Here is a 16539-nt window from a genome sequence, read left to right as displayed (position 1 = left end):
GGCAGATATTTTGTATTGGAATACCTTTAAGCAGTTGGGTATTTCGGAAAGAGAGTTGGTCCCATATGACGACCCTTTGGTCGGTTTTGCAGGGGAGAGGGTGAACACCAAAGGGTATATTAAGCTTTTCACTCGTTTTTGTGTTGACGAACAGGAAAGCAGGGAAATTCAGATAAAATACATCGTGGTAGACGCTCACACATCTTACAACATCCTCTTGGGACGACCATCGTTGAATATGCTGGGCGCTGTTGTGTCAACTCCGCACCTAGCAATGAAGTTCCCTTCTGATAAGGGGAAAATCATCACCATCCACGCCGACCAAAAAGCTGCTCGGGAATGTTATTTTGCTAGCTTGCAAGTAGCTCCCATCGAAAGAAAATCAAAGTCCAAAAGGGTTCATGTCGTCAACTCTTCGGCATCAGTTGAAGAACGAGTTTGGGATCTTGATCCAAGAATGAATGATGAAGAACGCGTAGAGCTGGTTGAGTCAAAAAGAGAGCTGCAGATCGGCTCGAATTCGGCTCAAGTCACATACATCGGTGCCGACACATCTGAAGAAGACTGTTCTATCTTGCGCCGGGCGATAATGAAAAACAAAGATCTTTTTGCATGGACAGCTTCCGACATGCCCGACATAGATCCCAATATCATGTGTCATAAATTATCAATTTGTGCCGAAGCGAGACCGGTTGCCCAGCGTAAAAGGAAAATGGGAACCGAACGGAAGCAAGCAGTAGAGGCAGAGGTGTCCAAGTTACTAGCAGCGAGATTCATTCGGGAAGTTCACTACACCACTTGGTTAGCAAATGTGGTAATGGTGAAAAAGCCGAACGGAAAATGGAGAATGTGTACTGATTACACTAATCTCAATAAAGCATGTCCCAAGGATGCTTACCCACTCCCGAACATAGATCGGTTAGTTGACGGTGCCTCCGGACACAGAATCCTCACCTTTCTCGATGCTTATTCGGGATACAATCAAATCCCCATGCATCCCCGCGACGAAGAAAAAACAGCTTTCATAACTGATTCGTCCAATTATTGCTATCAGGTTATGCCCTTCGGATTAAAAAATGCAGGTGCAACTTATCAGAGATTGATGAATAAAGTCTTCCGGCACCAAATCGGTCGAAGCATGGAGGTGTATGTTGACGAAATGGTTGTTAAATCCCACAACATTGCCAGCCATGTAGTTGATCTTGCTGAAGTATTTCAACAATTGCGCCGGTATGACATGCATTTGAACCCTGAAAAGTGTGTGTTTGGGGTATCAAGTGGAAAATTCCTCGGGTTTATGCTGTCGGTAAGGAGTATAGAAGCCAACCCTGATAAATGCATGGCAATCGTCAACATGGTAAGTCCCAAAAACCTTAAGGAAGTCCAGAAGTTAGCAGGACGCCTTACTGCGCTATCAAGATTCATCCCCTGTTTGGCCGAAGCAGCCAAACCCATTGTAGGATTGTTGAAGAAGATCAAGAAGTTCGAATGGTCTGAGAATTGTGTGGAGGCTTTCAAGACTTTGAAGGAGCGCCTCGGCTCGCCACCTATTCTTTCCAAGCCCGATCCCGCGGTACCAATGGTGGTGTATTTGTGCGTATCAAACGACGCAATCAGCGCCGTTTTGATTCAGGAAAAGGTGGAGCAATAACCTATCTACTTCGTCAGTCGTATGTTACAAGAGGCCGAGACCAGGTATCAGCTTCTGGAGAAGATGGTGCTGGGGCTCATTCATACCGCTCGGCGCCTCAGGCAATATTTTCAGAGCCATCGTGTCAATATCCGAACTGATTGCCCGATCGCCAAGGTGTTGCGAAAGCCAGAACTAGCAGGACGGATGATGGCATGGTCTGTTGAGCTATCAGAGTTTGATATCAGCTTTGAACCACGAGGTCCGGTCAAGTCTCAATACTTGGCTGATTTTGTTAATGAATTGCAACCGAAAGGCCGTTTCGAGAATGACGTGTGGACCATACACGTGGATGGCTCGTCAAACAGTCAAGGCAGTGGCGCAGGTATAATTCTTGAGGGACCGACAGGAGTAACCCTGGAACAGTCTCTACGATTCGCGTTTAAAGCGTCAAATAACCAGGCCGAATACGAGGCACTATTGGCAGGATTGAGACTCGCACAAGAAATCGGGGCTACACGATTGATATGTTGGACCGACTCGAAAGTCGTATCAGAACAAGTGAACAACAATTTCCAGGTGAAAGATTCAGGCCTGCTGAAATATTACCACTTGTTTCACAGAATGCGCAGCACTTTTGAGGATGTCCAAGTGAAAAACACGCTGAGAGAACATAACGAAAGGGCCGATCAGTTAGCTCGATTGGCAAGTAGTAATCGGAAGCCCGGTCAGCTACGAACCACACTTCACCTTAATCTGGCCACTCCAAGTGTAAAACCGATCGAATGTATGACGAGCGAAGAGCCCACACACACTTGGACAACGGAAATAATAGACTACCTGGAGCTTGGCAAAGAACCATCTGACCAGGCAGCTGCCAAAAAAATCCGAGCTCAGGCGGCCAGGTATTCGGTTGTTAGGGGACAGTTGTATCGCAGGGGTTTCTCGGTGCCTCTTTTGAAATGCATCAATACGGCACAGGCGGATTATGTCTTGAGAGAAGTTCACGAGGGCATATGTGGATCTCATTCGGGAGGGAGGACGCTAGCTATGAAAGTACTGAGAGCAGGTTTTTACTGGCCAACCCTCAAAAGTGATTGCATGCAGTTCGTCAAGCGTTGTCTTTCATGCCAAAAACATGGCAATCTTATCCATGCCTCGGCCGAAGAACTGCACAGCATAAGCTCGCCATGGCCGTTTGCAATATGGGGAATGGATATACTCGGACCATTCCCGATAGCTAAAGGCCAATGCAAGTTTTTATTGGTTGCTGTGGATTATTTCACGAAATGGGTCGAGGCCGAACCACTCGCCAGCATCACAGCCGCTAATGTTCAGAAGTTCTTGTGGAAGAACATCATTACTCGTTTCGGCATTCCTCATGCTCTCATAACCGACAATGGTTTGCAATTCACCGACCAGAAACTCAATCGATTTATCCAAGATCTTGGCATTCAACACAGATTTACATCGGTCGAACATCCGCAGTCCAATGGACAAGCCGAAGCAGCTAATAAGGTGATACTTACTGAATTAAAGAAACGATTGGGGGACGCTAAGGGAGCTTGGGCCGAAGAATTGTTAGAAGTCCTGTGGGCCTATCGGTGCACGCCTCAGTCCACAACTCAAGAAACACCTTTTAGGCTAACATATGGCACCGATGCCATGATCCCTGTTGAAGTCGGGGAACCTTCCTTTCGGCGGCAACATTTTGATGAGACAACCAATGAAGCATCGCTCCGAGCCGAAGTCGATATGATTGACGAAGTACGAACCAAAGCTCAGATCATAGCCGAAGCTTGCAAGCAACGAATGGCTCGTAGATTTAATTCCAATCTCACCAAGAGAAGCTTCAAGGATGGAGACTTAGTCTGGAGAGTTCTGGGACCGGCAAGACGTAATCCACGGGAAGGCAAGTTGGCAGCAAATTGGGATGGCCCGTTTCGGATCCGACATAGCCTTGATAACGGTGCCTACAAACTTGAAGAGCTTTCTGGCAAGATCATCCCCAGAACATGGAATTCATCTCACCTGAAGACATACTACAGCTAATCGTTGTAATCTGATCATAATGTAATTCCAAGTTGCACTCTTTTCCTTGATCGGTCTTTTCTCCCCTTGTAAAAAAGTGAAAAGGGGTTTTGGCCGACAAGGTTTTTAACGAGGCACACATCAATAAAGTACGCTTTATCTCATTGTTTGTTTTTGCCCTCTCGGAAATTCGCGCAAAAGGCTTCCCTCTCGAGTTGATCAACTCGGCCAAGGATGTGCCTCAAAATCACGTAAAAGGCTTCCCTCCCGAGTTGATCAACTCGGCCAAGGATGTGCCTCAAAATTTCGCAAAAGGCTTCCTTCCCGAGTTGATCAGCTCGGCCAAGGATGTGCCTCAAAATCACGTAAAAGGCTTCCCTCCCGAGTTGATCAACTCGGCCAAGGATGTGCCTCAAAATCACGCAAAAGGCTTCCCTCCCGAGTTGATCAGCTCGGCCAAGGATGTGCCTCGGAAAATCACGTAAAAGGCTTCCCTCCCGAGTTGATCAACTCGGCCAAGGATGTCCCTCGGAAAATCACGTAAAAGGCTTCCCTCCCGAGTTGATCAACTCGGCCAAGGATGTGCCTCAAAATCACGTAAAAGGATTCCCTCCCGAGTTGATCAACTCGGCCAAGGATGTGCCTCAAAATCACGCAATTCCGATTGATTCCACTCGGTCTTACTCAAAAAGCCACCCAAGTCCGAATGAATCCACTCGGTTTCGCTCAAAAAGCAAGGCAATTCCGAGTGACTCTCTCGGTTTTGCTCATAAGTAGCGTAATTCCGAGTGACCTCCACTCGATCTTGCTCAAGAAACAAGGCAATTCCGAGTGACTCCACTCGGTTTTGCTAGCAATACAAGCAATTCCGAATGACCTCCACTCGGTCTTGCCAGCAAATCAAGGCAATTCCGAGTGACTCCACTCGGTCTTGCTCAAGAAGCAAGGCAATTCCGAGTGACTCCACTCGGTTTTGCTAGCAAGACAAGCAATTCCGAGTGACTCCACTCGGTTTTGCTAGCAAGACAGGCAATTCCGAGTGACTCCACTCGGTTTTGCTAGCAAGATAAGCAATTCCGAGTGACTCCACTCGGTTTTGCTAGCAAGACAAGCAATTCCGAGTGACTCCACTCGGTTTTGCTAGCAAGACAAGCAATTCCGAGTGACCTCCACTCGGTCTTGCTCAAGAAACAAGGCAATTCCGAGTGACTCCACTCGGTTTTGCTAGCAATACAAGCAATTTCGAGTGACTTCCACTCGGTCTTGCCAGCAAATCAAGGCAATTCCGAGTGACTCCACTCGGTCTTGCTCAAGAAGCAAGGCAATTCCGAGTGACTCCACTCGGTTTTGCTAGCAAGACTAGCAATCTCGAGTGACCTCCACTCGGTTTTGCTAGCAAGCAAGGCAATTCCAAGTGACCCCACTCGGTTTTGCTAGTAAGACAAGCAATTCCGAGTGACCTTCACTCGGTCTTGCCAGAAAATCAAGGTAGGACCGATTGACCTCCACTCGATCTTGCTCCAGCATACAAGTGTTTCTTTTGATTTTTACAAACAATAATACCGATTCGGCTACTTATTACTTGAGTCTTACGCGCAAATTTGACAAGTACTTCGATTGAAGAAGACATATTAAAGACACAAATCCGAACGAGACAATATCATTATATTCTAAAAAAAAAAAGGAGGCTCTATCGGCCCCCGATCTACACTTGTTTAAGCAAAAGTTTAAAATTACATAAAGACCTATCAAACACTAAACTATTCTTCCGGAGTTCCGGCTGCAGCGGCTTGAATGGCGGATTCGGGGTTTCCTTCAGTCTCATTCTCAGGTTCCGGGTTTCCCTCATCCATGGTGTTTTCCTCGGAAGAGGTTTCGGCACCTTCCGCCTGGGGGGCATCCTCTGGCTCTTCCCCATCGGGATTTGCCCCTTCAGGCATATCAGCAAAAGAAATCAATGACCCTTGATAAAAATCTTGGGTCATATCAAACTCGAAGCCCTCTTCAAAGCGGCCGAAATGTTTAGCTTGCCGAACAGCGTGTTTAAACCCGGCTTCATGTTGAGCAACAATCTTCTCTTTCGCCTGCTCCTTTAGGCGGTTGTACTCGGCATGAGCCTCCTCCAGTCGGTGTCGCTCCTCATTAGCTGCTTTTTGAAGGTTCAGACGAAGAGTATCATTGTCACGCCGAACAGCATCCAATTCGGCCGACAGCTCCCGATTTTTGGCTGTCACTTCTTCATTCACCGCGATAGCTTCGGCGACAGTCCTCTCGGCCTCCTCTAAACTTTGTTTCAAATGCACCACCTCACCGATGGGTTCCATGGCTAGGTGATGGGCTAAGGCCAATGAGCGAGTTTGCACCTCGCAGTAAAGTCTCCACTTGGCTCTTGCATCCAGGCTAGCCAAGAACTCCTGCCCGAAAGGAGACACAATGTCAGGCCGAATCAACGCCTCGGCCAACACATCGTCACCAAGAAAGGCACGAGACATTAGCTGAGGTGGCACCACAATCACAGTCCGATTGGGTGATGCCTCGGGCACTGACTTGGCCTTCTTAGCGCGTTCTGGATTTTCCTCAGCGCCTTTCCTTTTCGGACGTTCTCGACTGGTCTCTTTTCCCTTTCTTCCCTTCTTCTTTTTGCGTTCGGGAGAAGGAGGCGCTCGGTCATCATTATCTGGTCGGGGGGTACGCGCAACTTCCGAAGTGCCTACACCCTCGGCTTGTCTGACTTGCTTCGCCCGAGCGGCAAGCAAGTTGCGAATGTTCAGCTCATCGGCGCCGCTGGTAACCATGATTCCTGCAAAAAGGGTTAGGGAAACATCAATAGGAATTTAATTGACAGTCGAAATAGGACAGATAACATACCTATCAGGTCATTCCACCAACGTGAAGATTCAACCAAGTTAATTAAAGACCTAGTCGGCAAGCGCCGAGGAAGACGAAGTAACAACTTCAGGTCATTCCGCTCTTCGGCCGTCAGCATCTTCTTCGGCACCACGTCGTAAGGCCGAGGGGCACGAGTCCAGTACAACGGGACCAGACTTTTATCATCTTCCCCAAAGAAGAAGCGCCGTCCATTCGGCCTGATAGTCACTCGGAAAAATCCCGCCTTGAAATTCTTATATGACGAGGTAAAACTGTCCAACAGTAACCGATCGCCCACTCGGCTCAATGAAAGCCACTTCGCCAGTATAGTAGGTCGGGAAGAGTAAAAATATAGAAAAAGGAGTGAAGAAGGCTTGATATGGATACACTTACACAAGTGCTTAAAACCTTGCAATTGCGCCCAGCTATTCGGATGCAATTGAGTAGGAGCAACGTTCAACACCTTCAGCACCCCCATGGTAAACTCATCAAACGGCAGTTTTACCTTCAGGTCCCGAACGAGGCGGTCGTACATATAAAATGACTCCATCTTTGCGCCACTTTGATCTAAGCAAACAATGTCTGGGTTCGGGAAGGCGTTATTTCGGCAAGACCGAACTCCAATCGGATACGGCTCCTCCTTAGCGTCAAAATTTAAACATTTGGTATAATCCAGCAGGTTTGTAATCATAGCTATGTCCCGGTAACGTGAATAGTAGGAAGTTACCTCCCCATTGACCCACTCGTAACCGGGCACATCAGAGGGACCGTATCGTTGCCGATTCGAGACACGCTTCGTCTTTTCCTGAACCTCTTCACTCCCGCTAGTAGAGGTTTCCCCCGAAGAAGAAGTGCCCTCATTCGGTCCATCGGCATCAATCGGCAGCCGAACGGTACTTCGATGACTTGACTCACTGGACAATGTCCCCTCGGATGACGACGACCGAGAGCTGTCGGCCGAAGAGCTTGTAGAACTATCAACCATGATTATAAAAGCTTACCAATTTCTTTGCAGAACAGTTCCTGGTCAGATTGGCTTCGGAGATCTTCGGCTACCCCAATTCGGTTGAGAGCAATACGTGCGAATGGCCCTACCACTCGCCTATTTATAGGCTCATCAAATGGGCGGGAAAATGCAACTTTTGAATTTGTGTAACCGTTCGATCCACACGATCCAACGGTTACAATTGTGCAACCGTTCACCTTACCAGGGCCACTATCTCCATTTTACCCTTAAAGAAAGCTTCATCTTTCTTCAAGGCTGGGGGGCAGTGTACGGGTAGGGAGGTCGGCCACCACCCTGTCGGCCATTGAATGGCAGAACCAGGCAGCCGAATGCCAATCGGCCACCTGGATCGGCCTATCGTCACTTATTACCTTTAATCAAGTAATTAGGGATTAATTAGTTGATTAGGGTGTATTACCTAATACGGTAAGTATGCTACGAGGCCCATGGGGTCCGGGCCCATAAATGACAGTATAAATAGCTCAGGACAAAAGGTAACGTGACTGTTCATTAATTATCCTAGAGATTCGAGCTTGTCCTAACTTGAGCGTTGGAGTGCCTTTTGCAGGTACCAACCCCCTCTTCAGCGTATCAGATTATCGGATCGGGAGTCTCGTTCGGCCTTCGAACTACAAGAAGACTTAGTGTGCCCTTCAGACAGGTACATCTTCTTGATACAATTGTTTTTAATATAATGATTAACGAAACTACTTTAAAGCTATTAATGTTATATTGCATAAGGCCATCTCTAACCCCCACTTTCCACTGTCCTAATCTGAATAACACATGTGCTATTATTTGGTGCAACTATTATCGGAGACATTTTCTTTTGTTAAGCACAAAGTGCTTATATAAGCACCGATGCTTAGCACTGACAGTGGGCCTGATACTAAAAAGAAAAGGTAAATTAAAAGATGATATAGTTATAAAATGAAATGTTTGGATGTGAAATTATTCCCATTTAATAGATGAAAGTGTAAGGAGAGACAATGAATCGGAGATATAATAATTAAGGTGAATAAAAGGAAGGAAAGTATGGAAATCTGTCTGAATATTTTGTCTTGTATGATATTCTTAGTTATTGTGGCTAATGTGCAATAAGCGTTGGATTGAGTGGCGTGAAAGACATTAGGGCGAAAGATGCGTGTGCGGTGAAGAAATTAGAAAGGTAAATAGAAACAGAGGAGAAGTCCAGATTCATTGGTCACAGCACCGGCAAGTTGGAATGGTTTGACTTTTAGCCGCGGAAGTGGATCACACGCGGCGGCTATAATAAACATATAAAAAAAGAGGAGAATTGAACATCAAAATATGATTCACGTGCACCTTAGCTAAGCTACACCTTTGTTTTCTGCGTTTAAAACCAGGAAATGATTGGCCACTTTAAGATACTGACACTGTGCGTCACGCTTATGCTACTTTCAATATTCATCAATCAATGTCCACCAATATACGTCACTTCTCAAATTTTAACGCCTCAGATCTCTTCTTTGCCTTTTTACCAAGGATCATCAAACACATAACACTCATACTTTCAAAACATTTTATCATTTTGAGGTGTTAATCGGATGTCATTGGTTAAGGGAATGTGATCTTGTACATGTGTCACCTATTTATAAAATAATTGAAAAGTAGAATCAGAGTCGCATGAACAAATAATAATTTTGCATGCGACTCTAACCACATCTATGATAAATAATTAAAAATAAGTGTTGTTTCTCTCAAATGGAAGATCAAATTTTTTTTTTTTTCACAACTATTGCTGCTATCCCCTAATGGGATATTGGCTTTGGTTTTTTTTTTTCTTGTAATATTATTGTCTTCATTGGATATCAATTTTATTATTATTATTTTATATATGGTGTTATTTTTCCCCAAAAGGTAACCAACTTTTATAAATAAAAAATTTAGTGTCACTATTTTTAATGGAGATCAAATTATTTATTTATTTATTTTTAATATATGAAGTTATTATTTTTAAATGGAGAACTAGCTTATATATATTTTTTAATATGTTTGTATAATGACCTCTTTTGACTAAAATAAAAAGCCATTTTTCTTTTCATTATCTCTATTGTAACATGCTTCCTTCACCACATTCCCAACAAGTGTTAAATTAATTCAATGATTTATTGGTATATCATCATCTATCAATAGATAAAAATTATAATAAAATTAATAAAAAATTAATTAATAGTTAGTTTTATTGATTTACCTCCGTTTAAAATTAATGTAAGTCCAAATATGTTTAGAGTTGGTTCAACTTCAATATATTGAAAAATATATTGAATCGAGTTAAATTTGTTTTATAGTAGATTGAAAGTTTCAACTTGTAGTAGATTGTAAGTGTCATTGAAGTTTTTATAATAATATTTGTATTTGATAAGTCTATCGGTAACAATAAAATAAGTTATAACATTACAACAAAATTGTCATATAGTGACACACATCCTATAGTGACACTACATATGTCACTAAAAATTATTTTTACTCACACAATAACTATAATATATGTTGGTATATTATTAAAAAGTGTAGGTATAAACTATAGTGACATACAAAATATGTTGTTAAATCTCATATAAAATTAACACTAAAATTGTGCGTAACTATATATTAAATAGACATATACCTACATATATTGTACCTATAATGACATTTTTTGTATGTCACTATATATAATATTTTTTGTAGTGACATGATCATAAATAAATTTTAATAAATAAATGAACTTCAAATAAAGTATCTTAAGTTAATGTTAATATGTACCCTCTCTAGACTTTATATATATATATATATATATATATATATATATATAGCATATTTATTAATTAAATGTATTTAATATTCACAATTTCAAATAAAATAAAAATTACATTTCCTAAATATCCTTACACAGTGCTCCTATTTTTTGTTTTAGGAATTTTTTTGGATTAAAAAAATTAATAAAATTAACTTAATTAAAATTTGTTTATATTTTTGTCTAAAAAAATTAAACATTATTGTTTATATATGTGCCCATAGAGAGCAAAAGTTAAGTAAAAACATAGGCTAATCCAACGAGTGAATCTTATAAATAAAATAAAACTAACTCCTCATTTAACTCACTAAGTTGGCAAAAAAAAATTTAGTTATATGAGTTTTGTAAACGTTGAAAAATGCAACCTAACTTAATTTAACTTGTTTGAGTGGGTTATGTGCACCCCTAATTCCCGAAAGTGGATCCCCTTCAACTCTCTTGCCTCTCCAGCAAACATGAACCAAAAGGAGAATGAAAGGTATAATGAAAAATGAATCACAAATGATAAACAAAGAAAAGAAAAATGGAGAGAAATAAAAATGATGCAGAGGAATGGAGACAATGACTGCAGAAGAGGATCCTAATCCTTAATTCCTCCATGCATCATGATTACTACATTTAACATCTTCAATGGCATTGTTTACTTATATTTATTAAAATATTATTATAAATTGAGTTAATAATTTTTTATAGTATTTTTTTTATTAGAAAATATCATTATATATAGAGTAACATTTTTTTTATTTCAATATTGTTGTTTTTAATTATTTTTAAAAATTAAGTTTCACATTAAATAAAAGAATGACATATAAAAAATATATTTATGTATTTTTTAATTTTTTTCTTTCAAAAATGAAGTTTCATACCAATTAAAAAAATGACATAAAAATATATAAAATCATAAAGTAAAATTTAAAATAAATGAATTTTTATATGTGGTCTAAATTTAATGGTGATTAATTTAAGATATTTTCTCTTGCCAAAATAAAAAAAATTAAGATATTTTCAACCTTATAGGATTTATAGACAAAAGCCATAAAATATAAGTAGTAATACAATTTTATGAGAATTCCTAAATTTTGAGAGATTTCTCAATAATAAACACACAAAAGTACCACAACATATAATTATTAAAAAAAATCATAATAATTAACAAAAATTCATAGTGTTACACTTTCTAACCTAACAAATGAAACTTTATTTGGTTAATCAAAAAGAGAACAATCATCTAAATATGGAGACGTGTTCATAACAAAACTTTTAGAATTAAACAAATCACACAAAAATTCCTAAAATCATACATTCAATAAATTCAAAACTCCCAAATCTCATATTCTTAACCTTAAAATAGGACAATTCATCATCAAAATTACAAGGACAATATAAGATTCAAACTCAGAGCATGCACTTAATCATCCATAAAAGTCAAATCAATAATCTAAGAGGCTTAGTGATTATTACATCTCTACCCTTATGCCTCTTATATTTCCATGGATGTGGTAATCTCACTCTCCTTATCTAGAGTGATAACCTTACGGTTCAATATGCTTCTCGTAGCTCTAGATTTCTTTTTGCGAGTGTTCTAAGTTTTTAAATGATGTATAACAAATTTCATTTTCTCTATTTTTATTTTTTATTAATAAAATATTATTAACATTATAAATTTAATTGATTAATTAATTAATTAAACTTATAATATAAATTTTCTATTAAAGATAATTTATTTTATTATAAAAAATGAGAATGTTATACGTGTATCAACAATAGGTGATGAAGTATAAGATAACTGTTTTAAATACTGTAAAATTAATTAATGAGGAGTGTAAAATGAAAGCAAGTCAGAAACAGGAGAGTGCGGGTGGTTTTGAAAAGGAGGAGAAAGAAATAGAAAAAGAAGATATGATTATATAGATATACATGACACGCAACAAGTAAAACGTGACCCAATAATTAAATGGATGATAATATTTTAAGAAATAGAAATAGGCCACGTCAAGAAAAAGAAAAATGAGGGGGATTTCGCTGTCACAAAAATAAATCAGAAGGACCATGACCGTGACCGTGAGCATGGCCATCTTCATCATCACTATTCACTCGCAGACACAACTAATTAATTATTTCCTACCTTCATATGCTTAACGTCTCTTCTGCACACAGAAGCAAAATACGTCAAAATACAGTAGAAGACAATACAATTAAGAAAAATACACTAAATAAAATTAATAAAAATAAAAAAGAAATAGAAATTTCAACTTTAGAGAAATAAATAGAATTAAGAAAGCGATAAGTAAATAGTAAATATTTTAAAACTGAATTTTAAATTTAATAATTAACTTTATTTAATTAACTAAACATAATATTATGATTTCTATTATTAATTTATTTGATTGGATCAAAATTTGAATTTATTAAAACAAGGAATTCAATGTTTTCACGTATCAAAAGTTTGATAATCGATTATCAATTTTTTATTTTTTTTATTACCTCTCTCACTTATTTTTGTAACACTTGAATAATTTTATTTATTTCTTTATTTTTTACGTATTTATTGACTGACTTTACTATTTAGTCACCATTTCCATTATATCAAATAGAACATAAATTTCCATTATATCAGATAGAACATAAAGATAATGTTGTTCTTACAAATTTTTCTGTGAAATTTTATCTGAAGGTAATACATTCGTGAATAATATGTTTTTGTGAATTTTAAAATTCGCAAGAAATTTTCCGGCGAAAATTTCTTGCAAAAAAAATTCGCAGGAAAGATTCCTAAAAAAAAATCGCAAAAAAGTTTCTTGCAAAAGAAAATCGCAAGAAACTTTCCTGCGAATTTTTTTGCAATAAATTCTGCAGGAATATTTTTTGTAAAAAAATTAAAGAAATTACTATAAATTCTATCAATAATTCTTCAACTTTCAAATGCTCACAATGAATTCATTCAAAACATTTGTTTCCATGTCTCAAACATGTGATACATAATCTTTTAAATTCTAAGATTGTAGATTATAAGTTTAACACTCAACCATACAAATTAACTTGTAAGGTAAGTGTTGTCCCAACTTATATACTCTTTAATTGTTTTAATTTCAATCGACGTGGGACTTGAAGTTTTTTTTAAATATTAAACTTATAAATTTAAATTTTTTTTTCTTGTGAATTAAATTTGGCGGGAAAATCTGCAGGAAAAGTTACCTGCAATTTTCTTTACCATTTAGTAAACATTTTACTTACGAATTTATTTTTGTAAGAAAATATATAAAAAACAAAATAAAATTCTTACAATATTTTCTGCAAATTTTTATCATGGAAAAAAATTCTATGATCATTAAAATTGTAGCAAAATTTGCAAAAATTTCTTGTTGATTATTTTTCATAAAAAAATTGTAAGAAATATCTGTAAATTATTTTTTGTAAAAAAATTTGCAAAAAAATTCTGCAAATATTTTTTTGCAGAAAAATTCTCAAGAAAATGACACTTTTATAATAGTAGTCATAGTTCGTGAGTTAATCCACCGGACAAAATGGCAGAATGTGACGGGTAAATTCATCGGTTTGTCTAATTATTAATTTATTTAAAATTATTTTGTAATTTATAGTCTTTTTTTTTTCAAGGACATGTCTAATATTTTTGAAATGAAATATGACGATTGATTTATACTTTTATGGTATTATGATATTTTATTTTTGTTTACGTTTAATTTCAAGGGTGTCATGGATTAATATTTTAAAATTTTCCCCTCAAAAAAAATTTTAAATTTAAAAATAGTTATTTTTTTTGCTAAGTAATGAGATAAAAAAAATTACAAAAAAAATTAAAGATAAAATAAGATTTTATGTTAAATTTATTAAAATGAAACTAACAGAACAACCGAAAATGATAACCAAATATCTTTTCGGCTCCAAACCTACCTCATAAGTAATTATTTGAGTTGATCCAATGGTAAAATTTAGTGGACTAACTTTATATGTAACTTGGTAATATATGTCAAGACCGTGATATGTCTATATCTAACTATAGTATTCTTGACAATAATGGACTTTCTTATTATAAATGGCAAATTTATTATGAGGAATTATATAATTATTGGAGCTATACTAATGAAAAAATAAATAAAAAATAAACTGAGTAATGAATTTATAAATAAAGCAAAAGTTATAGATAAGGAGTTTTTTTCTCTAAATATATTTAAAAACCGAATTAGATTATGTAATGATGAAACTAAAACAAAATACTTAACTAAAATATACGATCCTTTCTTGAACAAACCCTTTCGTGGGCGAATTTTAAATGGTTTTTCACCTTCAATCCAACATGATAAAACTTACAAAAAAAATCACATTTTGAAAAATTAAATTTATGGTATCCTTCTTTATAATAATATTTATAAAAAATAATAATTGTTCAGAATTGGAGGAGGAAATAAATACATTAGATAGAAAATCATTAGTAACTACATTTTTTCTAATCTAATCAGACAATTTAAAAAAAAAATCATTATCAAGCTTGAATTTTGAAACACTCGAGAAATAGAGGTAAGGATTAGTGTCCTATTTTAGTTGTTGATCTAACGAGCACATTGGACGTGAAAGTGATCAAATTGCTTCAGTAGGATTAAACAACTTAGACTACTATAGTTAATAGAAGATCTTCGTAGATGAATGTGAGACATTAGTGATTGAGTATGTTGTATGCATATGATGTGGTATGATTTGTTATTACAGTACATATGCATCGAATGAACATACTGTTGTGGTGGATGTTTGATTGCTTAAGGGTTTTAGCTTTCAAGCATGTTAATGTTATGTGGTTTGGTGAATATTGTAAACCATATGATGTGTTTTGGTTAGTATACATGTTGATGAGTAGTATAAAACTTCCTTTTTATATTTGTAAATTTTTGAAACATAACTTATTTTTACGTGTTTTCTATGTGTTTTGAATTACGATGATCATTATTTGGATTGTGATGTAATTGATAACTATTTTTGTTGGTTTGTATAAACATTGTTTGACCGACAACTTAGAATTTTATATTATGTACTTATCATATTACTATATACTCAGGGGCAAGCTAGAACTAAATTATAGTAGGGGCCAAATATAAGAAAAATTTATTTAATAAATATATAAATAAATAATTTATATAAAATATTTATAATTACTTATTTTCAAAATATGTCACAAATATTTTTAGAGAATATGTTTAACAGTAAACAAGTATTATTAATTTTATTATAAGAATCTATTAAATCAAAATAAATTATATTACTCAATAAATTGTTTTTGGACAATAATAATTATCAATAAAAATAATAATTTTACCAAATTATTTAACAAGATAATAATAGTCAATTAGAATCGAAGATAATAAAATATTATATTTAGCCATAAAGATGAAATAAAAAGAATATAAGATTTTTTTTGTAAAATATAAAAGAAATGCTATTAATGGTACTCAAAGTTTAATATGTCAATCTCTTATATAATGTTAAATGTTTGTCTTATCAAAAAATAATAATAACAATTTTTAATTCTCAAATCAATTTATAATCAAATTCATATAAAAGGAATGAAAACAAATTCATTTTATTAAAAATATCATTATTTATAACTTTTAAAATTATTATAAAATCATATAAAGAAAATAAAAAATTAAAAAAATCAATTTATATAGTAAATAATTTTCTTAAAAAAAGATTTTTTTTAATCTAAGATCATTAAAAAAAGAATATTTGTCTATAAAACTATTTACAATAAAAATTATAAAAAGATAATAAAGAAATTTCAAATAAAAAAATAAATAATAATATTATATTCTTAATATATATATATATATATATATATATATATATATATATATATAAAATTAAATTTTAAAAATTCAGGGGTTCATAACCTCTAGCTACATAAGTAGCTCCAACCCCACATATATTTGTATAGTTATTTTAGTTACACACGCTAATGATATCGTGAATATATAATTTTAAATAATAGTTATAATTCTACTACTTATAGATGTGAGTGAATATTCATTTGCAGGTATCACAGAGCATAGTAGTGGTGAAAATAATACAAGACGTAGTTACTGATATTTAGCCGTATAAAAAGTGGGGTGGTCCTGAGTTTGTAGGAACAATACGTAAAGCGCAGCCTTTTAATTTGAATACATTTGATATGTGGGCTACAATAATTATCCCACG

The sequence above is a fragment of the Cajanus cajan genome, chromosome 11 (assembly GCF_000230855.2).
Source record: "Cajanus cajan strain Asha chromosome 11, NIPB_CcT2T_4, whole genome shotgun sequence".
Lineage (NCBI taxonomy): Eukaryota > Viridiplantae > Streptophyta > Magnoliopsida > Fabales > Fabaceae > Cajanus > Cajanus cajan.
This window is presented reverse-complemented; position numbering follows the sequence as displayed.